We start from the raw sequence: 25,815 nt of genomic DNA, 5'->3' as shown, positions 1-25,815 counted from the left end.
TTTTTGGTAGATGTTGTATTCCTTCCGTTTTATTTTTTCCTGAACCGGACAATGTTTTGGGAGGCCTCTTAGAGGGTTAAGACACATACAGTAAAGCAGAACCCTCATTCTTTGTTGACTGCACCAGGTCAAAACTCACGAGGTGCCAGAGCTTAGGCTGACTTTGTCCTCATTGTAGGACGGTCAGCCTATCCACGTTCCATCACTGATGGAGAGGCCGAAACAGCACCAAGCAGCTGGCCTATGGGAGGATGGCTTTTCAAATGCCCAATTGTATTTTGGGGAATTGGTGAGAGCAGGACCCATTAGCTTCCCAATAAAGCAAGAAACTCCATGTGGAAATCTGAGCTAACTGGCACAACATTTCCTCCTATTCCAGTGATGTCTTGGTGCCCATTATGGGGTGGCACCATGGGTAGCTGCCAGCCTGGCTTGCCCCTTGATCTATTTCTGCCCTCAGCCTCTGCATTTTTTACTTTTCCCCACTGGTGCCCAGCGTCCTGATAATCTCTCTCCTGCACTCCACGAAATAGCTGTCAGTGACTTCATTCACATTCAGGTATAAGCATTTCATAACACCATAAAGACCTTTATTTCTCGTGACATTTGGAACTTTAGTAAAGTACCATACTTACAGCTATACAGTTGGCATTTGTAGGGTGGATTTTTAGTTATCAGCCCAAAGAAGAGCATTGGTCAGAGTGACTATTTCCCATTGTCATTGAAATGCACACTGTAGACCCTCTCTCCCCACTCTCTGGCCCTGCATCACTTCTCTAAGTGATGCCATTTGCTCAGGAAACACCTTGGACCACGTGAAGGTAAGCTCCAGGGTATATTTTCCATTTAACACTGTGAATCACCTTTGATCACTTTCTAACTCCTTATTCTGCCCTGCAGCCAACCTTCCAAACACTGTTTTTGCTACTTTTTTTTTTTTTTTTTCGGTACGCGGGCCTCTCACTGTTGTGGCCTCTCCCACTGCGGAGCACAGGCTCTGGACGCGCAGGCTCAGTGGCCATGGCTCATGGGTCCAGCCACTCCGCGGCATGTGGGATCTTCCCGGACTGGGGCACAAACCCGTGTCCCCTGCATCGGCAGGCGGACTCTCAACCACTGCGCCACCAGGGAAGCCCATGAGGAGCCGCTTTGAGCAGCGGGGAGTGCTCACAGATTGTGTGGTAATGAGGGATCCAAACACCAGGCGCTCCAGAGGCTTCGGGTTTGTCACGTATGCCACTGTGGAGGAGGTGGGTGCAGCCATGAAGGCAAGGCCATGCGAGGTGGATGGAAGAGTTGGGGAACCAAAGAGGGCTGTCTCAAGAGAAGATTCTCAAAGACCTGGTGCCCACTTAACTGTGAAAAAGATTTTTGTTGGTGGCATTAAAGAAGACCCTGAAGAACATCGCCAAAGAGATTATTTTGAACAGTATGGGAAAAATTGAAGTGATTGAAATCATGACTGACTGAGGCAGTGGCAAAAAGAGAGGCTTTGCTTTCGTAACCTTTGATGACCATGACTCCGTAGACAAGATTGTCATTCAGAAACGCCACACTGTGAATGGCCACAACTGTGAAGTAAGGAAAGCCCTATCTAAGCAAGAGATGGCTGGTGCTTCATCCAGCCAAAGGGGTCGAAGTGGTTCTGGAAACTTTGATGGTGGTCGTGGCGGTGGTTTTGGTGGGAATGGCAGCTTTGGTCGTGGAGGGAACGTCAGTGGTCGAGATGCCTTTGGTGGCAGCCGTGGTGGCGGTGGCTCTGGTGGCAGCGGGATGGCTATAATGGATTCGGTAATGATGGAAGCACTTTAGGAGGTGGTGGAAGCTACAATGCTTTTGGCAGTTACAACAATCAATCTGCAAATTTTGGACCCGTGAAAGGAGGAAACTTTGGAGACAGAAGTTCTTGCCTCTATGGTGGTGGAGGCCAATACTTTGCCAAACCCCAAAACCAAGGTGGCTATGGCGGTTCCAGCAGCAGCAGGAGCTATGGCAGTGGCAGAAGGTTGTAATTACTGCCAGGAAACAAAGCTTAGCAGGAAAGGAGAGCCAGAGAAGTGACGGGGAAGCTACAGGCTACAACAGATTTGTGAACTCAGCCAAGCACAGTGGTGGTGCTACAAAGAAGACATGTTTTAGACAATACCCATGTGTATGGGCAAAAAATCTCAAGGACTGTATTTGTGACTAATTGTATAATAGGTTATTTTAGTTTTTGTTCTGTGGAAAGTGTAAAGCATTTCAACAAAGGGTTTTAATGTAGATTTTTTGTTTTGCACCCATGCTGTTGATTGCTAAATATAATAGTCTGATCATCATGCCGAATAAATGTGTCTTTTTCAAAAACAAAAACGAAAACAAAAACCTCTGAGGAATCCTATTACCAGCTCCCCTTCATGGAAACCAGCAGCCTTTGTTACAAAAGCTTACGTGCTGTCAGTAAACAGCATGGAAACCAGCAGCCTTTGTTACAAAAGCTTACGTGCTGTCAGTAAACAGCTTGGGGACAAAGATATTCACTCACTGAGCCTGTTCCATGCCCTTGTTTGACTCTCACAACTATTATTATTCCCTGCAGACAAGGCACTACTATTACTCCCATTTAACAGATGAGAAAGCTGAGCCTCAAGGAGCTTATGTGATTTGCTGAAGATCATGTGAAGATCATGCAGCAAGTGAGTGATAGAATCTAGGTGTTTTAGTTCCCAAATCAGTGGTCATTCTATCAAGTTTCTCCTATTTTACAATGGAGACATGATGACGGATAAAGTATGGTTTTCAAGAAGGAAAAAATCATGACTCATATAAATATAAAATGAACATATGTCAAAGGTGTTCTGTAACTCACTAATCAATGAGGAACTGGTAAGACACTAAAACCAGTGTAAAGAGCACTGAAGAAGTAAGGTATTTTGAGGCAGTGTTTGGTAAGATTGCTGGGTTAGATGTAAAACTGGTCAATGTCCAACAGGGCAACAAACTATTGCCTTTGAGGTTATCTATTCTAGTGAACATAAATTATTTACATCTCCACTGAACGAAATTCTACAAATTAACCTCTGTTCCCAAAGATTTGTGAAATAGTTCAATGAATAGGAGGTCAAGCGCAGCACCACAGTCTAAGAACACCTTGTAATCTTTTCTGCCTATTTACAAGTTTCAGATAATTTCAGACGGTCTTTCAAACATGACTTTTGATTGAATTTGACAGATACATAAGAAAAAACATTTTCTCCCTTTTAAGGAAGAAGGTACTTGGGCCATTCTCCATACACACTGTAGAGTTTCCTTTCTTATGCCATTATGATTGTTGATATCTGATACATTACTGTTGTTGACAAGTAATACACACGCCAGTTCAAAACCTGCAAGAAATCTGTCATCAGCTTTCTTATGTAAAGATAAAGCTGTGAAAAGCCTTCACATTTGGTAAGAAAACTGACTTTTGAAACATTATGTGATTACTACCTGAAAAGTCTTATGTTCTTGTAGTAACTCACTGAATTTCTAATTAATTGAAATTCTAAGGACAAAAAGTAGATCTTTTCCTATATTAGACAACTAGTATTTACCTGATTAGATTTCTCTGTTATAGTGGAAAGACAGGCCAGAGTTGGACTCTCTGATTTTTGCCAGTTACGCTAACTTATTTGAACCTTAGTTTCGTTATCTCTAAGCTGGTAATAATGCTACACCACATGCATTCCTCAGTTTCAAAGTATTACTAAGTGTTCTTTATCTCTGTATCATAAGTAGCAAAATATTTAACCAAATATAACTGGACCATCTTGATTTTTAAATATCACGCTTCTTTCTGGTAAGGTCTTCTTGGGGGGACATAACTGCTTTGACCAACTAACCACAGCTGATGAGGGTCCGTCCACTTAACTTCCCCATAAAGTTAGAGGTTAACTTATAAAAGCTGATATGGTGTGTGTGTGTGTTTGACCTGACAGAAGATAACCCCAAATGTTATGTTATTATTGCTCTAAAGGAAGTCGATCAGCTTTATATCTGATCTGACATTCTCATTTTTGCATTCGTTTTCTCACTATTATAGCCTTATTTCTCAAATGCTCTTCTTGCCAGCTCTTTTGTCTTTCTGCTGATCCCCTCATTAAGTAGTTAAGTAAAGCTTTATGTTTTCTAATTGTATGAAAAGTTGGGTTTTTTTAGAAGTAGGTTTTTTTCTTTGATCAGTTTGAGGATTAAGCTTTTAACAAACTAAACAGAAACAAACAAAAAACCCAGCAACCCAAACTTGATTCCAGAATCTTGGAAGAACAACACAGATTTTCACCGAATAGTCCCAGAGACAGAGTGGAGGGGATTATCATGCCCAACTGCTAAAATGTGCCCTGTAAGTTTCTCTGTCTCCCCAAAGTCCCAGACACGTAAGTAGCTGCCTAAATTCTGTTTGTCCCTCTCCCAGCTCAGTCTTCCAGTTCCCACAGTCCCCAGGCTCTGCTGTTCTCGCCTCTCTCCCCTCCTCTGGCAGACATACCCTAAGGCGACCCCCACTGAATGACATTGAATTTTATAATCTTCTCCTTGGGTGAATGTGGGAGGAACCTGAGACTTGTTTCTAAGCAATAAAATATGGCTGATGTGATGAGATGTATTCCCGTGATTTCATTTCATTATCTAAGACTGTTTTAGCAGATTGGAAGGAGACTCGCCTACTGGCCTCAAAGAAGCCAGCTGCTATTATGTGAACTGGCTATGGAGAGAGCCACATGGCAGAAAATGACAGAGTCCTCGAGGAGCTAAGGGCCTCCATCCCATCACCACAAGGAACTCAATTCTCCCGACACCCACTTGAGCTCGAAAAAGGCCCCCAAGTACCAGGAAGGAATGGAAGCTGACCGGCTCTCAATGCAGCTGGTGAGACCCTAAGCCAGCTAAGCCAGCCTGGACTTGATCCTTTGTGAGTAGATCAAGTGAGATAAATCCACAGTGAGATAATAAATGGGTGAGGTTTCAAGCTGCTTAGTTTGGGTTAATTTGTTACAGAGCAAAACCCTCTCGCTCTCTTGGCTTCTTTCATTTGCATCCCCGTAAACTTCCCCTTCTCAGGAAAACTAAAGGATCTTCCTTAGCACCACACTCCTGAGAAACCAGAGAGTTTGTGTGTGTGTGTGTGTGTGTGTGTGTGTGTGTGTGTGTGTGTATGCATGCATCAGAAACAGACCATAAGTCTCACTTCACCATCTCACTATATTAAGTTGCTCATTCCCCGGGTAAAATCTATTGACTAATAACCATCCAGATGCCAGTAGGCTGCTCTCCAATATGTGTGTGCATTTCTGCTTCCACAAGCAAATGGCAGAAGAGTCAATGTTGTTTGTTCCCAAATCTGATCACACCAGTTGTAAATGTTATTGTAAATGACATAGTTAAATATTACATAAACTGAAAGTGGGAAAAGGGAATTTTTTTTTCCTATGAGAACTAGGAGAGGTTCTATAAGGAAAGTGCTGTCATATTAAGTAGAAAAGAGGAAAATAATAGAAACCTAGAAGGATATTGCTCTGAGATTACTTCACAATGTCTTTAAATTCTGGCTCTTTTTAGGGACCTGAACATTGCACATTGGTTGTTTATGTAAGGAAGAAGCTGTATAGCTCATTCTGCACTTCAGTTAAAACGAAAGGCCTTGTCCTTACAATACGTTTGATGAATGAAAATGAATATTTGAGATGTGTGTGTAATCTTTTATAATGCTTTCCCACTTTAATTGACTTTTTCAATTATTTGATTGTGCTAGATAAAGGCTCCTTCTGAATTTTAATTCTAATACTTTTCCTGCTGTCCCGATAAGATTGCATACAAGAAATTCTGTTTTTAAGAAAAGGAATGTTTTGAGCTTACTGGCTGAAAGTATTTTAGGAAAAATCTAAGGCCTCGTCATAAAGCTAACTCTTGAATTCTACTGTTTATCTTAGAGCAGCAGCAAAAAGAGCTGAAAAGTTAAATGAGAGGTTTGACAGCAAAACAGGAAAGTTATCTCCATGTGGTGGCTCTTGACATGTTTTCAAATGCATAACGTAACAGGGTTGAAAGATACTGTTATTGCTGACCTTGGCAAAGAATAACTGGCTATTGTGAATTAATTTATTAAAGGTAAATAACAAAGGACTCCCAGAGAGGACTTCCTCCCTCTGTCCCTCCTCCCTCCTGCCCCCCCCTTCCTTCTTTCCTTCCTTCCTTCCTTCTTCTTAGATCTATGGTTTATAACCCATATTTATCTTAAGGCATAATGAGATCCCAAACTTATTCCTGATGGCCAGTACAGGCACATACAACGATCATATCCCTGGAACTAAAAATTCAGACAATTGGTTTACCAGTGGGGACAGACTAATTGAAACTGGGACATTAGCTTCTCTTCTGCTTTGGATTTATATAAAGAAGGGCTTGTGACTATTGCTAAGAGCATTAAGAATCTGAATTCAGGACACTGCCTGAAGAGTTGCCTGTAATATTTCTATTTTGTCCTTGGACAGGCCTTTGGAGAAGACAAATACCTCTCTTAGCCAAGGGAGTATTCAAAAATCCCGCTCCAGAATCTGCAGAAAGGAGGCTGTTAGGAAGTGGGAAAAGAGCATAGTAGATTTGCTTCTGAGATTACTTTGCTTCCTGAGATTACAAAGACTCATGAAAGTGGCTTTCCAGACAATAGGCTCCTTCTTGGGCTCCAAGCTCTAGACACCTGTCCCTTCTTGCCCTGGTCCACCTCCAACCATGCACCTCCTCTGTGAGGCCAAGGGGACATGCCCACCCACAGCCTGCATCTCCCCTTCTAGACCATGCTCCTGGCCTCCAGGTCCTCAAAATCCCCACCCAAAAGGCCAGGGTCTGCTTCTGGGGGCTGTGCGGGACTTTCTCTTGGGTCATCCTCTCAAGGATTGACCATGAGGCCTGTGCTTCCTTGACCCTGAGGGGTGGCTGTTCATAGGGTGACACGAATAGAGTTTAGAGGTGTGGGTGTCTGCATGAGTGAGTGCAAGGCCCCCTGAGTGTGGGACTGAGATAGGGATTGAGAGAGAAAGGAGCAGCTGCAGGCTGGAGGCTGCTCACCATCTTCTGATGCAGAACACTGAGGAACCCATGATTTCTAAATTCAGCCTGGAAGTCCAGGTCCTCATGAAGGTATAGTTATCATGGCAGTAGAATAGAATGTACACACTTTATTTAGCAGCTTGTTACCTTAATTGATAAGTTTTACATATACTTTTCTATATACAGCATGCAGGTCTTCACTGCACTTTGTCCCACACTCTACATATAGTTGTACTGCTGAAAACAATACAAATTACTACAACCCCTATGGAGCAAGCCGGCAACATCTATCAAAATTAGGAGACGCTGCTTTGGGAAATGTTCCCGGTGTTCTCCTTACTTGCTGCAAGTAATAAATCCTTCCTTCTCCCCGCCAAAAAATCTATCGAAATTATAAACGTGTACTCTATGGCTCAGAAATTCCACTTCTGGGAATTGCACAGATGAGTTTGTACAATTGCAAAACAAACTATATACAATGCAATTTTGAAATGACAATTGAAAACAACACACGTTCATCAATGAGAGGTAGTTAAATAAGTTAGGGTACATCCATACAATGGAATATCATGCACCTGTAAAAGAAGATGCGGAAGTTCTCTATGAACGGATGTGGAAAGATTTTCGACATTTATTGTTAAACATAAGAGCAAGCTACAGAGCAGGGAGGGAGAAAAGACAATGGATTCATATTTGCTTGTACTGGAAAAAAAGGATTGGAAAAAATGAATAGAAATTATTACTTTTGTTTATTTGGGGATGTGAGCAAGGTTATATACCTTTGTATGTTATTTTTATTTTTCAACTCCATGAATGTATTATCTATTAAAATTATAGGTATATGTTTTTTATTTTAAAAATAAATGTTATTTTTTCTAAAAGTTAACAAAATATTTTCCATTTTTATTTCTCAAAGGAAGCAATATATATATTATAAAAGAAAACTGATTTCCAAAATGTGGTTTGAGCCCTGGAACTCTCAATAAAATGAGCACCTCTGTAAGCCAGGGCAGACGGTTCTACCACTGGGGAGCAATCTCTGACCTCACCCAGGTTCCAGGCAGCGCGGGGCTCAGGGGCACACCACGACTGCACTGTACCCTCACTCGGCCCCTCAGTCTTGGGACCCTCCCCCCGGTGTCCTGTCTCGTTTCTCCCCTCCTCAAAGCTCCCCGCACCCACTCTCCACCCAGGGGCTCATGCACAATCTCCTAAAGAGGCCAGAAGAGGGGGCCTCTGAGCAGCTTCTAAACCCAGGGCCTGGTTTCCTCTCGGCATGGGGTGGGGCTGGCAGCCAGGAAAAAGCTCCGAGAACACAAATAGTCTCCTTCATTCTGATTCTTCGGCAGCAGCAAACACCGAGCATGACTGAATATCGGAATAAAATTGAGTACTTTACGTAGACGAGGAGCTGCTCTAGGGGATTCTAAAAGCCTCTTCACAGCCTTTTTGGCTGAGAACATGGACTTCAAGAACTCCCCTGTTTCCAAGAAAACCACTGTTGCAGGGGAGTCGGCTACTTCTGTTTGGCACCCAGGGCCCCAGAAGGGGCCTCTGGAGGCCTGAGGGAAGTGGGTGGAGTAGGACTGTATCCAGGAAGCCTGGGTCTCCGGCCACCGCCTTGGCGGCAGCTCCCAGCCCAGGCCTCTGGGGCGTCCACGCCCCCATCCTGGGCAGAGGCTGCTGGCAGCAGCACATAGGGAGCCACTGAGACCCAGAAACTCAGGACAATGACCAGTTTCTCCAAGGGATGCCGCTTCCTGCTTCCCTAGGACTCAAAGCAGCATGGAGAGGAGGGGCGGCCAGTAGGAGCACGTTTGGTCTGATGAATTCCTTCCTACACAAGGACCCTGAGTCTCCCTGCTCTGAGAGGGAAGGGGGCTTGAGCCTCCTTGGTTAAGCTCCCCAGAGGAGAATCTAGAATTTTAACAGGGCTGGTGGTGTAGAGGGTTGTTACCATTGCTCTAGGTGAGAGTAACACTGCTGGGGGGGGGGCTTTTATGCTATTTTGCACATTTAAATATCGTATGTTTCATTCTACATCCTATTTGTTGTTTCTTCCTTAGTTCATCACATCCTTCTTCACTGTCTCAAAGAAGTATCAAGAGCAGGCGTTTAACAGACTCCAGTCTTGTCTGCTCAAGGGGAACCTAGTGCAGGGATGTAAACCCAGGACTGGGCATTGCTCTTCACTCATGACAGGGCCCCTGCTCCTCAAGGTCCCCCTTCCTGGCTGTTGCCTTTGGTGTGAGAGCCTGAATATACAAAACAGACAATGATCAGACTACACATAAGAATAGAACTCTGACCCACAACCTGCAGCAGCCAGCGGAGAAAACCAGCTCATTATCTACAATAAGCAGCCCAGGAAGCCAGTTTGCTGTCTATGGGTCAGACTTGTAGAAAGTCAGGCCGTATCTCTAGTAATTGCTCCAGGAAACCAAACAGTAAGCCCTGTAACAATTGACCCCAGATGGCCAGGACTTGATTAATAACTGACAGCTTCCCTAATTTTTGTCCCCACTTCTAATTTAGGACCAACCTGAGAAAGTGAAATACGCACTTCTAACCAATCGTAAGAGGCTGTGCTTCTAGGTAGCCTGCCATAGCTTCCCCATGCCAGCCGCCTCCAATCAGGGCACACTGGAAGGCTTCCCCTTTTTCCAAAGCTCTCCCACTCCTCAGCCTGCCTTTGAGTCTCAGCCAACACAAGTGAGAGATGGTGGCTGACTCCCTTGCTGTAGCAATCCCTGAGTAAATTGCCTTTGCCTGTTTCACATTTGGGCAGCCTTTGTTTATTTCCATGATTGCCACAGTTTTCCAAATCTCCCTAATTCTCACATCTAACCCAAAGGCAACACTTGAAGGCTAACAATGATTACTCAAAATATTTATAATAATATTTATTATTTACTTAATACATGTAAATATTTTTTAAAGTTTTCTGAGGCGGGGGAAAAGGATTAAAAGTATTTGAATGTTGGGAACCTGGAAGTATATACACGTGTGTCTATATTTTGATTCTTATAAAATAGTTCCTCATAAAACTTTTTTCATGTATGTTTTCTTTTAACGTAAACATGACAATATCTCAGTCTACTGGTGTGAATTTACAGAGCTGATTATAGACGTTTTGGAAGGAGGTCAGCACTGGAGGAAATAACACTGGCTTGTTGATCAGTAATCTCTTTCAGTTTAAGGATTTTGTAGCAGCTGAAAGTGGTACATGCACAGTTGCAGTTTTCAGTTTCACCAGAGGATGGCGCCCATACTTCTCTGATAGGTTTTGCCAGGATGCTTCGGCGTCCTCTCAAGCGGCATCTGAGAGACATTTTAAAGACTGGTTACCTAAACTGTTAACCAAATTAAGGTTTTTATTATTAATTTAGCTTTATATACAGTTAAACATGAGTATGAGTCTATAACATCTTCAGAACAATTTATGCCAAAGAATAAAGCAGCCTGAAATGAATGGAAAGCTACTTATTTCCTGTAACTGTACTCTCACTTTATATTTAATTTATACAACTTTCAAAAACCAGTTTTTACAAGTCAGATCTTTCAAAATTTCCATTTTCTTGCCATCTGCTGCTTTGTAGATCAGCCATTTAATATTAAAACTTGCTCGGAAGCTGTGCTCTTTAATGCACGCACTAGCTCATCAGGTGACTCCTTAGTTGAGCTGTTTGCTCCTAAGCTGAGAGGCAGAGTGCAAGTCGCCGGTCTGTCTTCTCGGCTTCCCTGGCTTGAACCAAAGGTATGGTCATTTTCTGGTCTCCTCTTCCTTGACTCCCCTCATTTGTTCAATGGTGTCTTCTGAACAGGAGTGACCATAATTTTTCCTCCTTAAACTTTGTATCCTGGAGACTCAAGAGCTGTCTGGAGGTAGTAGAAGTATTTGCTCAGAAACTGTGCTTTTCTTTGGGAAGATGACCCCAACCTCACTTATATTATATAATCGACTCAAAAGCAACCACAATCAACTCACATAAATTCTTTTAACATAAGTTGAATCCATACATGGGAGGTTTTGATGTGCCATGAAGTGGGAACAGTGAATTTATAAAGTGCTAATAAAATGAGGATGTCATAGAGGTTCACAATCCTTTATCTGAAATTCTTGGGGTCAGATGTGCTTTGGAATTCAGAATGTTTTGAATTCATAAATTTAATCCAGTGTATATACCGCGTATTATGTAATACTCCAGAAGGGTCTAGGGCAACTCCCCATAATCAAAACATTACTACTTCTAAAGAGGAACATGAATATTCACATTAAGTGGGATGAAGACTAAATGGCCTCATGTCATGTCATGTCAGGTTTTGCCTCCAAATGAGCTAGGAAAAACCTTTGGTTATAGGAGATTTTTGGATTTGGGGAATGCAGATAAGGTATTATGGAGCTATATTAGGTGATTTTCATGTGCTATGTCATTTAATCCTCACAGGTGTCCTATGTTAACCATAAGGATATAAGAATATGGGGAACCTGAGGATCAGAGTGGTTAAGTAACTTTCCCCATGTCACACAGCAGAGCCAACATTCAAACCTTGGCCTGATTCCAAAAGGCAAAATGTTGCATTATCTCCCACATTTACTAAAAATACTAAATATTCTAAAATACTAAAAAAACTTTAACTTCTTTGCCAATTTTGTTTTTTTCACCCATATTTTGCACTCTTCTTTATTTTCTTTGGGGTCCATGACAGAGAATATGAAGGCATAGTGAATTATTCCACCATGATGGATGGAGGTAAAGCCTCTCCCTGGCATCTTCACGGAGCAGCCTTGCCTGGCTGCAATGCTGAAAAGCAAACAGTCAACACTGAAAATGGCAGATTTTCCAGTGGTTAGAGATTCCTGTTGTGCCCTTGGTCCACACAGCTAATCAGCCTTGACGTTGTCTGCAATATAATCCAGCATCTAATTAACGTCCCCTGCCTTCTTTTGCAAATTTTGCACCACCCTGGCCTCCCATAAAGGTATTCTGTTTCCTTTGAACGGAGACTTCAGAAGTCACTTGGCTTAATAAAGTTGTCAGCAGGCCAGGGAGAACTGTTGGCTTTATTCTGTACATTTTCTCAGGATGGGAATGAATTAAGATAATTGTATTTTAAAACTGCTTTCAAGGTAATTCATGAGCCATGTTCTTTTTTTGCGTCGTAATTATCCTTTTTTCGCATCCTAATTATCCTTTTTTCTCTTTTCCCTTATGTCTTTCCTTCTTCCAAGTTAGGAGCCCACTTATACTCTAAAGTTTAGGAGCTTACAGTCTTTTTTTCTCTGCTGTTTCTTTCTTGTAATTGAACCAATAGCTTAACAATTGCATGAACACAAAACTCTTTTTATATGCCTGTAAAAATATTACAGTTCACAATAAACTGTGAAACATTTTAACGGATTCTTCCAGTGACATTTTATAGACTTTCAAGATTTGTTCGAAAAATAATTCATCTATAGGTGTACATATATCTATATGTCATCCTTAAGATATTAAAAAAATCACACTTGACTTATTTTTATAAAGGTTAATAGCAGATACAGGTATTTATGCCTTCACACCTAGCTTCCTACCTGTCCATGAAATTTACCTACAGTGAAGTGCACAAATCACATTGTACTTTAAATATATTACAATTTTATTTGTCGGTTATTCCTCGACCAAACTGAAAACCCCACACACAATAGGATACAACTTCATACACATTTGGATGGCTGTTATTTAAAACGAAGAAAAAATGGAAGTTAACAAGTGTTGGTTGAAGATGTGGAGAAATTGGAAGCTTTGTGCATTGCTGGTAGAAATGTAAAATATTGCAGCCACTGTGAAAAATAGTTTGGTGGTTCTTCAAAAAGTTAAACATAGAATTTTCATATGATCCAGAAATTCCTCACTCCAAAGTATATACTCAAAAGAATTGAAGACAGGGACTCAAACAGATACTATTAGGCCAATGTTCACAGCACCATCATTCACAACAACCAAAAGGTAGAAGCAACCCAGATGTCCATCAACAGATGAATGAATTAGAAAAATGTGGTTACATGCATACAAGTGAATATTGTTCAGCTCTAAAAAGGGATAAAATTCTGATACATGTTACAACATATATGAACCTTGAAAACGTGGTGCTAAGTGAAATAAGCCAGACAAAGCAGGACAAATATTGCATGATTCCACTGATATGAGGCACCTAGAATAGGCAAATTCATAGAGACAGAAAGTCAAATACAGTAGAGGTCACCAGGGACTGGGGAAAGGAGGATGTGGGGGGTTATTGTTCAATCAGTACAGAGTTTCAGTTCGGGATGATGAAAACGTCCTGGAAATGGATGGTGGTGATGGTTGTGCAACATCGTGAATGTACTACTTAATGCCACTGAATTGTAAATTTTAAAATGGTTAAAATGGAAATTATTATAAATATTTAAACAGAATAAAAAGTGAAAAAAGTGCAAAAGAAGGAAGTTTCCATTTATTTCAATTAAAAAATATACTTAGGGCTTTATTATATGTATATTTTTATTGAGATATAATTTACATATAGCATTATATTAGCTTCATGTGTACAACATAATGACTCAATATACATATATATAGTGAAATGATCACCACGATGAGTCTAGTTAACATCCATCACCACGTATAGTTGGAACTTTTTTTTTCTTGTGATGAGGACTTTTAAGATCTACTTTCTCAACAACTTTCAAATATACAATACAGTATTATTAACTATAGTCACCATGCTGCACTTACAGCACCAGGACTTATTTATTTTATAACTGGAAGTTTGCACCTTTTAACCACCGTCACCCATTTTGCCCATTCCCCACCCTCTGCCTCTGGTAACCAACAATCTGTTTTCTGTATCTATAAGTTCAATTTTTTTTTTTTTTAGATTCCACATATGAGATCATATGATATTTGTTTTTCTCTGTCTGACTTATTTCACTTAGCATAATGCCCTCAAGGTCCATTCATGTGTTGCAGATGGCAGGATTTTCTTTTTCTACAGCTGAATAATGTTTCACCGTGTGTATATATAACACATTTTCTTTATTCATTCATCCGTGGATGGACACTTAGTATTTTCCCCACATCTTGGCTATTGTACATAATGCTGCAGTGAATATGGGGGGTCTAGATATCTTTTCAAGTTAGTGTTTACATTTCCTTCAGATAATTACCCAGAATTTGAATTTCTGGATCATATGGTAGCTCTAGTTTTAATTTTTTTGAGGAGCCTCCATACCATTTTCCATAGTGGCTGCACTAATTTACATTCTCACCAACAGTGAACAAGGGTTCCCTTGTTTCTACATTCTCGCCAATATTTGTTATTTCTTGTCTTTTTGATGATGGCCATTCTAACAGGTGTGAGGCGATATCTCATTGTAGTTTTGATTTGCATTTCCCTGATGATTAGTGATGTTGAGCAGCTTTTCATGTACCTGTTGACCATCTGCATGCCTTGTTTGGGACATGTTACAGAGTATTTTCATGCCCTAAATACATTGCATGTGCTCCACTTATTCATCCCTCCCTACTCCCCCACAACCCCTGGCAACTGTTGATATCCATAGTTTTGCCTGTTTCAAAATGTCATGTAGTTGGAATGATATAATATGTACCGTCTTCAGGGACTTCCCTGGTGGCGCAGTGGTTAAGAATCCACCTGCCAGTGCAGGGGACACGGGTTCAAGCCCTGGTTTGGGAAGATCCCACATGTCGCGGAGAACTAAGCCCGTGAGCCAAAACTACTGAGCCTGCGCTCTAGAGCCTACGAGCCACAACTACTGAACCCATGTGCCACAACTACTAAAGCCCACGTGCCTAGAGCCCATGCTCCACAAGAGAAGCCACTGCAATGAGAAGCCCACGCACCACAACGAAGAGTAGCCCCCGCTCGCCACAACTAGATAAAGCCCACGCGCAGCAAAGACCCAACGCAGACAAAAATAAATAAATAAATTAATTAATTAATATTTTAAAGGTACCCTTTTCAGATTGGCTTCTTCCACTTAGTAAAATGCATTTAAGTCTCCTCCATGGCTTTTTATGGCTCAATAGCTCATTTCTTTCTAGCACTGAATAATATTCCATTGTCTGGATGTACCACAGCTTATTTATCCATTCACCTACTGAAGAACATCTTGTTTGCTTCCAAGTTTTGGCAATTATGAATAAAGTTGCTATAAAAGTCCCTGTGCAGGTTTTTGTGTGGACGTAAGTTTTCAACGCTCTTGGGCAAATACCAAGGAGTGGGATTGCTGGATTGTGTGCGGTTTTGTAAGAAACTGCCGAATTGTCTTCCAAAATAGCTGCACCATTTTATATTCCCAGCAGCAGCGATGAACGAGATCCTGTTATCCCACATCCTCACCAGCAGTGGGCGTTGTCAGTGGTTTGGACTTCTGTCATTCTAATAGGTTTTCAGTGGTATCACATTGTTCTGTTTTGTTTTGTTTTTTGCAGTATGCAGGCCTCTCACTGTTGTGGCCTCTCCCGTTGCGGAGCACAGGCTCTGGACACGCAGGCCCAGCGGCCATGGCTCACGGGCCCAGCCGCTCCACGGCATGTGGGATCTTCCCGGACAGGGGCACGAACCCATGTCCCCTGCATCGGCAGGCGGACTCCCAACCACTGCGCCACCAGGGAAGCCCTATCACATTCTTTTAATTTGCAGTTCCCTAATGACATATGTTGTTGAGACTCTCTTCATATGCTATTTGCCATGTGTGTATCTTCTTTGCAGAGGTGTCTGTTCAGATTTTTGGGTTTTCCTTACTGTCAAGTTTTAAGAGTTCTTTTGGATAACAGTCCTGTATCAGATATGTATTTTGTAAATAGTTTCTCCCAGTCTGTAGCTTGTATTCTCATTCTCTTCATGGAGTCCTTCACAGAGCAGACATTTTAAATTTTAATGAAGTCCAGCTTACCAACGGTATTTTTCATGGATTGTGCCTTTGGTGTTGCATCTAAAATGTCTTTGTCAAACCCAAGGTCATCCAGATTTTCTCCTATGTTATGTATTACAGTTTTGTGTTTTACATTTAGGTCTATGACCCATTTCAAGTTAATTTTTGTGAAGAATGTAAGGTCTGTGTCTAGATTCATTTTTTTGCCTGTGGGTATCCAGTTATTCCAGCACCATGTGCTGTTGTTTCCCGCTGGCTTCTTTCAGAATTTTTCTTTATCTTTTACTTTTTGCAATTTTAAAATGATATGCCTCTGTGTAGCTTTTCTTGGTGTGGGGGGGTGGCATTTATCCTATTTGGTGTTCTCTCAGTCTCCTAGATCTGTGCTTTGATGTCCAACACTAATTTGGGAGAAATTCTTAGTCATTGTTGTTTTAAATACTTCTTCTGTTCTCTCTTTCTCTTTCTTCTCCTGGTATTCCTATTATGTGTATATTATACCTTTTGTAATTGTCTTACAGTTCTTGGATATTCTGTTCTTTTTTTTTCTTTTTTCTGTCTTTTTTCTTTAGCCTTTACTTTAAAATTATAGTTATTTTAAATTCCCAGTTTGATAATTTCAACATCCTTGCCATATCTGAGGTTTGTCTGATGCTCATTCTGTCTCTTCAAACTGTGCGGGGTTTTTTGCCTTTTAGTATGTCTTCTAATTTTTGCTTGAAATCCAGACATGACGCACTCAGTACTAGTTTCCGTGGAGGTTTCTGCTCCAGTAAGTTGTGATTCTCTGTATCTGCCTGTCTATCTCTCCAACTCTGGGGGCAGTGGTTTGCTCTGTGACCTCAAATTTTCTGACAGATATAAGAGGAGTTGTTGGTTTTCAGTTTGTTCAGCTTTTTTACTTGTTATTAGGATGGAGTGACAACTCACAAACTCATTATATGCCAGACCAGAAACCAGAAGTCTCTCAGTGCAGTTTTATTTTGTATTTATCTAATTATGATTGAAGTGGAGCATATTTTCCTATCTTCCTATGTGTAAGGGGCATTTGATCCTTCTGTGAATTTTGCCCATTCATATTCTCTGCCAGTTTCAACCTTGAATTATCGGTTTTTCCTTCTTTATTTCAAGAACTCTTTATATGTTGGAGAGATGATTAGCTCTTTGTGAAATGGGTTGTGTTCCCCCTCCTCCATTTTTCCATTTGCCTTTTGACTCTACTTATGGTATATTTTTGCCTTACAAAGCTTTTTATTTCAAGAAGTAAATTTATAAATATGTCAGTGGTTTCTAGAATCTGAGACAGATATGGAATCGAAAAGATTTTGAAATGCATGAAGGTAAAGAGGAATTATTTAAGATTATTATTCAAAACACCGTCTTCCGTAGCCACTTCTGTCTCCCAAGGGAGTGGCGTTCTTTCTCTTCAGAGGAGATTTTTTGGCAATCTCCCTAATGAATCCTGTAATGTGAAAAGACAGACCTCAGCGGAGTAAGGTAAAGAGAGGAGAAATAATTTGCACTGCATAATGAAGTAAGAATAGGTACATTTCCAGGAGTACCTCAGACAGGGGCTCAGGGGAGGAGCTGAGGAAGAGCAGAACTGACCATCACACTAGGTGGCAGTGAGCCTGGAGAAGGGCACCCAGTGGAGGATTTCCAGGTGGGGTAGCGGGGGAGTGTTGAAAGGCAGGGATGTGGGATGCACAGTTTTATGTCGTCTTCTATACTGCACTACAGTGCAACCTCCTGCATTACTCCCAAACCATTATTAAGTAGGCACAGACACAGCCAAAATAGAGTGGGGTGAGGTATGATCAAGAGAGCAGAAGCCCCAAACAAATTTCCAGAGATGCAGATGAGATGCTGCAGCCTGGGTGACTCAGGAGTTACTTTGAGACAAATTCTTTCCCCCAAAAAGCCTAGAGCCACAGTTTGCCAAACTTGGTTACACATTAGAATCGCCAGAGGGAGGTTTTTAGAATCACAAACGCCTGGATTTCACCAAGGCCAATTAAATTAGGTGCTCTGTAGGTAGGACCCAGGCACCAGGAGGCTTTAGAAAGTTTCCCAGGTGACGCTGATGTACAACCAGCGTTGAAAACCGTTGTTTTAGATCAGTTCCTCCCAAACTGAAGTGCTTCCCAAACGATTTGAAGTGTGCAAATAAATCACCCGAGGCTATCGTTATAATACAGATTACAAATCATTAGCAGGCAGCCCAAGATTTTGGTGTTTTTTTTTTGCGCTGCGCAGACCTCTCACTGTTGTGGCCTCTCCCGTCGCAGAGCACAGGCTCCGGACGCGCAGGCTCAGCGGCCATGGCTCACGGGCGCAGCCGCTCCGCGGCATGTGGGATCTTCCCGGACCGGGGCATGAGCCCGTGTCCCCTGCATCGGCAGGCAGACTCTCAACCACTGCGCCACCAGGGAAGCCCAGATTTTGCATTTTTAACAAGCTTCTGGGTGATGCTAATGATGCTGTCTGAGAACCACATTTTAGCAAGGGGTGGAAGTAGCTGACGTGTGGATTACTGCTACTGCTCAATTGCCTTCCGGGAGGCTTCTAATTTACGCTGAGTTGAGACTGCCACTTGTCCTACTATATCCATCCTCCCTTCTCTCCTGGTAGTAGAACTTCCTATTTTCAGCTGCACACTTATCTAGACAGAGTTTTTAGCCTCCTTTACAGCTGGGTGGTCCTGTGACTATGCTTGGCCTACTGAGGTGCGAGTAGAAGTCATTGTCTGGGAGGGGCTGTGGCCATTCCTCTCCCCGCCCTTCTTCCCGCAGGCCCAGGTGCAGTCAAGGCAGCGGTTGCCCAGGAAGCCTTCTTGAGCCACAAAGTGGAAGCTACATGCTGAAAGTGGTGGTAACGAGATAGAGGGGGCCTGGGTCCCTGGCAACACAGAGTCTCCTTCTAGCCCTGCACCACCTGCCACTGGAAGTCTTTTATGTGAAAAATAACCTTCTCTCTTTTTAAAGGCTTGTTCTTTTGGATTTCACTCATAAGCAGCTGAACCTAATCCTAGAGATACTTACGCCCTCTGGCAGACTGTGTGTGTCTGTATCTTCCCATGCCTGACAACAACGGGGTGAGATGGATCTTTTTTATTTAACTTTATTTAATTTATTTTTTTAACATCTTTATTGGAGTATAACTGCTTTACAATGGTGTGTTAGTTTCTGCTTTATAACAAAGTGAATCAGCTATACATATACATATATCCCCATATCTCCTCCCTCCTGTGTTTCCCTCCCACCCTCCGTATCCCACCCCTCAGGTCACAAAGCACCGAGCTGATCTCCCTGTGCCATGCAGCTGCTTCCCACTAGCTATCTATTTTACATTTGGTAGTGTATATATGTATATGCCAATCTCTCACTTCGTTCCAGCTTACCCTTCCCCCTCCCCGTGTCCTCAATCCATTCTCTATGTCTGCGTCTTTATTCCTGTCCTGCCCCTAGGTTCTTCAGAACCATTTCTTTCTTTTTCTTTTTTTTTACTTTCCGTATATATGTGTTAGCATACAGTATTTGTTTTTCTCTTTCTTACTTACTCCACCCTGTATGACAGACTCTAGATCCATCCACCTCTCTACAAATAACTCAATTTCATTTCTTTTTATGGCTGAGTAATGTTCCATTGTATATATGTGCCACATCTTCTTTATTCATTCATCTGTCGATGGACACTTAGGTTGTTTCCATGTCCTGGCTATTGTAAATAGAGCTGCAATGAACATTGCGGTATGTGACTGTTTTTGAATTAAGGTTTTCTCAGGGTATATGCCCAGTAGTGGGATTGCTGGGTCATATGGTAGTTCTATTTTTAGTTTTTTAAGGAAAACAGAACACCATACTTGTTCTCTATAGTGGCTGTATCAACTTACATTCCTACCAACAGTGCAAGAGGGTTCCCTTTTCTCCACACCCTCTCCAGCATTTATTGTTTGTAGATTTTTTGATGATGGCCATGGTGAGATGGATCTTGAAGAATGAGTAGGAGTGTTCCAGTCAGAGAAGGAAGGGAAGGCTGAGGAGACAGCAGATGGAAAGACATGGAGCTGTGAGAGGGCTTGGCCTGTGTTCAGGTCACCATTGCTGCAGAACAACACCCTGGAAAACTCAGGCTTGAAATGAGAAGAGTGTACAATATCCCATGATTCTGTGGGCTGGCTGGGCTCCATGTGGCCTTGGCGGGGAATGCCTATCCAGCTGCATCCAGCTGGTAGAGAGCTGGTCTGGAAATTCCAAGAAAGCCTCTTTCGCACCTCTGAGGCCTTGGTGTGGGCTGGGGTGCCTCGGTTCTTCTCCATATGGCCTCTCTCTTCCACATGGTGTCTCACCCCCAGGGTCTCTCTCACAGCAGCATTGCCTCAACTTCCCTCCAGGATGAAAGTGGCGGCTCAGCTTCCTTGTATTAGGCCTGGATATGGCCATTTCACCTGCACCTCCTTCTCTGGGCCAGGCTGGCTTGGAGGGCTGGGCACAGATGCTGTCTCTCCCTGGAAGGAAGGGAACACGTGGGCAGGGAGGGCAGCCATTGGCGACTTACCCACTGCCTGTGCTTGTAATGACAAGTTTCCTGTGGCCAGGATGTAGGCTAAAAGAAATGGGCAGGGAAAGAGTGAGCCTGCAGAGGCACAGGCTGTGGGTGTTGATGAGTTCCGGTTTTACTCTATAGACAAAGCAGACTCCAGCCTGCGTGGTGGCTAAACTATACCCTGGGTGTAGAGACAATGAGAGCAAGTGTTGATCCGTCACTCATCATGTTGTACTAGCATTATCTTACATAATAAAGGCGGCGTCACCTCGTGGCTAACAGCACGGAGCCTGGAGCCAGATGGCCTGGCTGCAAACTCCTGATTCATCATTTATTAGCTGTGCAATCTCCAGCAAGTTACTTAACTGCTCTCTGTTTCTATCTCCCTATCTGTAAAAGCAGATAATCATGGCAGACCTGCCTAATGTAGTTGTTGTGAGATAATCCACGTCACAAAGCCCTCTGTAAACATCAGCTCTTTTCCTTAGTGCTCCCAGTAGCGCTAGGAAACAGGTACTATTGCTCTCATTCGAAAGGGAAAGTAACTGAGGCACCAGGAGCTTAAACAAGATTCAAACCCAGACAAGTGACTCCAAAACCTGTTGCTTCCTGAATTTCCCACTGGTTGTGCTTTGATGTGTCCCCCAGCCAGGAGGCAGCAGGACAGAGTATTGTTCTTTCCCACCTCTTAGTTCTCAAAATCTCTCTGCTCCCCTAGCAGCCTCGTACAACGTCCAGGCTCTCGCTGATATTTGCAGAGGTACAATGGGGGGAATCACTGTAAAAATACTAACACCTGGTGTTTTTCTGAGCCTGTGCAAAGTGTGCATCTCAGAGGGAAGAGTCCTCAGGGGAGGCTGAAAGTCTCCGGGGTCTGAAGCTGCCTTGAGCGTGGGCTGCCATGGAAGCCCTTGGTGTGTCCTCTTGCCCATCTTTCTGCTGCAGTTTATTGACTGCAGCTTTGTGAACCCGTGAGTTACATTTGCAGCATTCTGAGGCCCAAAGGGTTCCTGTAAATACTCCATGTAATTAATTATAAACAAAGCAGCCAGCCGGGAGCACAATGCCCAGATAAATCCTTAGCAAGCCTCATTGTGTGCTCTTTACCTCTCCTCTGCATTTCTATCCATCCAAGAGCTTCAAAAGTGTAATCCCCAGAGGAATTAGCCTCTAACACACTCACCGGCAGTGTGAGGAATTTCCCAGGTATATTCAGACTAGAATCCCCACCCCTCATCTTTTGTATAAAACAGGATGTCTTTGGAATTCTTCTCACTGCAACAACAGCTTTTCTGGTAGAACTAAAAATGACAAAAGCAGCATCTCCCAAGGTGTTTCTGTAGAGCATGAAGACCACAGAGTGTTAATACCTCTCATAGGAGGAGAAGGGCCTCTAGGTCAAAAATATTGGGTAAATAATGAGCTGAACACACTTCTCTACTGCAGGACTTTCACCCTGTGGCTTTCCAGGAAGCAGAGAAGTTATGCTGTGCTTCCAGACTATTTAGACTGTGGAGTTCTTTTTAGACTGTGGAGTTCTTCCTTCTCAAAGCAACACATCCCAGAACATACAACTCTGTGTGTGTCATGCACCCCCTTGGCAGGCTGGGGAAGCTGGGGATCCCTTCTCAGAATAACGTTTTTAAGTGCAAAAAATAAAACACATAGGATTACAAAGGAAACCATTTGTATCAAAACCAAATATCACACTACTAAAAATATTTTGAAATATTTAAAGATGGGCATGCATTAATATATGTATTTCTTTTTTAATGGATCTAATAATTACAGGTGTTTCAAGTACTCATGGCCATAAATGATATTTCAAGATAAGGTCATTCCTCGTTATTCACAAATTCTATATCTGTGAATTCGTGTACTTGCTAAAATTTATCTGTAACCCCCAAATCAATACTCATGGCACTTTTGTGGTCATTTGAGCAGTGAGAAATTTCAATCACCTGACCTGCACGTTCCCAGCTGAGGTTGAAAAAGGCAGCGCCCTGTGAAAAAAGGTGTCTTTTTCACAGTGTATTTCCTGCCACATTTTGGGCATTTTTATGCTTTTCGTTGGTGACTTCACTGTTTAAAACAGTCTCTGAGTGCAGTGCTGAAGTGCCACCTCGTGTGCTTAAGTGCAGGAGACTGTGATGTGCCTTATGAAGAACATAGATGGGTAGTTAAGCTTCATTTAGATGCGAGGTGTCGTGCTGTTGGCTGTGACTTCAACATTAATTAATCAACTATAAATTAAATAAGGTGTCTTTAAACAAAAACCACACATTAAAAAAAGATTGTGTATTGATTGGTGGATGATAACGTTGTGACCAGAGGCTCACAGGAATGTAAGCCCGTTTTACCGCTAGGCGCAGTGGTTCAGCGTTTGCTAATTCAGTATTCAGGGTGACTATAGCACATAACTGCCCTGAGTAATGAGAATTGACTGTATCTGCAACAAATGTAATGTGATGTGAAAATATTTGTGACAGACAGCTATGAATACAGTTGCAAACATACAGTGTTTTGTAAAAAAAATACAGTGTTTTGTTGCCTACGTTCATAATTAAAGGAAATGGTGAATTTTACTTAGAGGGTAGTAAAGATAATTTTTCCTATTCAAGTTCATAGGCACTCTTAATTCTGGGAGAGGGTGGTTCCCATAGATTACAGTTCAGAATCCCTTCTTTAGTGGGACTAACTCAGGAGAGGGTAAAGTGGGGTAGCTGGTGAAAATTCCTGGGGGCTCCAGTCCCTGCTATGTTGTGGGTCAGTACAAGTCTCAGATAAGATTTTTTAGCTGATTTGCTCTTGCTGGGGGGTCTGAAATATTTTTCCACCAGGTCCTGAACCCAAAAGGCTCTATGATAGAAGTTCTTGACGATTATTCATGTGGAAAATGAGGAGTCCCATTCCAATAGCAAAGGGTAAGAGAGGTCTTTAATCTGAAAATAGGAGAAACAAATGACAGTATAGTATTGGAGCGTTTAGATGAAAATCATGTCTTCTGACCAAGGGTGCCCAGAAAGGAAAGCATCCCCTGCGTTGATTGCTTTTCTTTCTTAACCTTCACACCACAAGGAGTATGATTCAACGGGGCTAATTCAAATGTGTCAAAAAGACGCTTCTTTTTTCCCCCTAAATAGCAAGATATAAGGAAGTGTGCCCTGGAGAGCAACCCCAATATTCATTCATTCATTCAATCAGTACTGCTTACTGAGCACCTCTCATGGGCCAGGCATTGTTGTAGGGCTGCTGATACAGGAGTGGACCTGACTGGCCTGGTTCTCATCTCCTGGAGTTTCTGTTCAGGTTCTGGCTCTTCTCTCCAGGACACCAGTCCAGGAACTGGGGAAGGGGATGGAGAGGGGTGCAAGCCACCCCAAGAAAGCCCTTCAGGTGCCTGTCAAAGGACAGCACTCATACACTATGATTCTGAAAAACTAGAGGCTGAAGACAGTAGCTCAAGGGGCACCAGTGCAGAAATACGGGATAGAAACTGTCCCCCATGGCTCTACCATAAATTCTGGACACTCAGATGCTATCAGAAGTATATACAACACCTTACAGAGACAGAATATCCCCAAGCCAGAGAGAAAGACATGGTTGAATCTCAAAGAAAGAACATGTCTGGATGGGAGTATAGAAAATGGAGGCAGAAGTGGACAGGCCTCACCCATGAGCTCCCAATCCAGGGAAGTGGGCCTGGCCTGGGACTCCAGTTCTTGTGGAGACAATGGTGATACCTAGTATTTCGTGCAGCATTAGTGTTTTATACAAAAATTGAGATGGGAGCACCATCTTCTCCCACCCTTTGATTTCTTGGTGCTTTGCCCCAGGAATGAGGTCAGGGCTCAGAACCCAGGTACCTCCATCCTCCCATCTGAACCTGTTCAGATGGAGAATGAGGAAGATGGAACTGGTTAAATTATCCCCAAGGTGGGGGGTTCAGTCTTAAGAGAATTTAAACAGGAAAAAGTGGCAGGGACAGAGATGACATCTAGGGTGGGAGATGGGAGGTGGTCGGGCTTGGGAGGTGGTCGGGCTCAAGAGGATCCAACCTGGGAACCCCCTCCCTGTACCTTCCAAATCTCCCTATACACTCCCTCTAGTTTCCCCCAACTTTTAAAATAACTCTATTCCTTCAGGGCCTTCTGGAAATAGATCAGGGCCTAAAGTGAATTCTCCGTCCCCCCAACAACATCAAAAGCAATACAAGATTATTGACTTCACTAGTACTCGGAAATAAAAATTAGAATAGCAATAACTTGGAAGCATTTTAATCAGGGGGATTGAATAGAATTTTCTAAAGGAATACAAATTTTTAGTGCACTGTTCTCTGGGTATATTTTGAGACTGAATGATTAAGATTTCAGATTAAAAAAACAATAACAAAACAACACTACAACAAATATTGGTATTTTAGTCCTTAGAAATAAGATGGGATGTTGGAACACCAAAACCAGCAGGAGATGGATATACCAGGTGTCCACAGCCCCACACCTCCACACCTCACACCTTCAATCTATACTCCGAGTTTGTATTTCCTGGTTGAAACAAGCAGCATCCTTGGGGCTTGTTGGTCCTCTGTTGATCTGCCTCCTGGGGACATGTGCTGGTCATTGCTGAGCCAAGGATTCTGCCCAGGTGACAGAAATTAATGGGTTCACAACATTTTAATTGTGTTGGCCCCCCAAACTGAAGCTCACACAAATCTGGCCAGTTTGTCTTGTGAGTAGAGGTGGATTTACCATAAGTCTAAGAAAGATTAAATTTTAGGGTTCCTTCCAAAGCCCTGGAAGGGGCCCAAACAATGAGTTCACATGGTCCTATGCTTTGTAAAATTTGCAAAAGTAAGATATTTTAAACACAATTGCTTCCTCTCTGTCACAATTTCCCTTATATCCAGTGGCTCTGGAAAAGCCATGGGAATTTTGGGGAAGTTGAAATAGAGATCTGTTTAGGCTGGATTTAGGTTGGACTATTTATGTGGTTAGCTGTCATTTCTGTGCACAGTTAAGGTAGGTACCGCTAGCCATCCTGGTGCAGGAAAGGGCTTCCAGGTACGCCCCTGTTGTCCACCAGCCCCCTGGCAAAGGTTCAGGGTTAGTGGTCAGATCACAGTAGGAGAGAGTGTCCTACAGCTCCCGGCACAGGAAGTGTGTGGATCGTGGAGGAGAAACAAGGTGTGAAATGCGCAAAGCCAGAAGCTAGTCTGTGGTAAGGTCTTCCAATCATTGATACGATCAGTGGGAGATTTGGTTCACGCTGGTGCCTAGCCAAAATAGAAG

General features: G+C 42.6%; 1 pseudogene; it reads left to right on the top strand.

Annotated features, from left to right (window-relative positions):
• The first annotated feature begins 1,104 nt into the window (after positions 1-1,104).
• On the top strand, positions 1,105-3,418 carry LOC111182444 (heterogeneous nuclear ribonucleoprotein A1-like; annotated as a pseudogene).
• Positions 3,419-25,815: the final 22,397 nt, after the last annotated feature.

Source organism: Delphinapterus leucas, chromosome 9, assembly GCF_059928025.1.
Source record: "Delphinapterus leucas isolate spDelLeu-1000000601 "Yukka" chromosome 9, BTC_Dleu_Yukka2, whole genome shotgun sequence".
Taxonomy (NCBI): domain Eukaryota; kingdom Metazoa; phylum Chordata; class Mammalia; order Artiodactyla; family Monodontidae; genus Delphinapterus; species Delphinapterus leucas.
The sequence above is the reverse complement of the archived record's forward strand: the minus strand, read 5'-3'. Positions and strand labels throughout refer to the sequence as shown.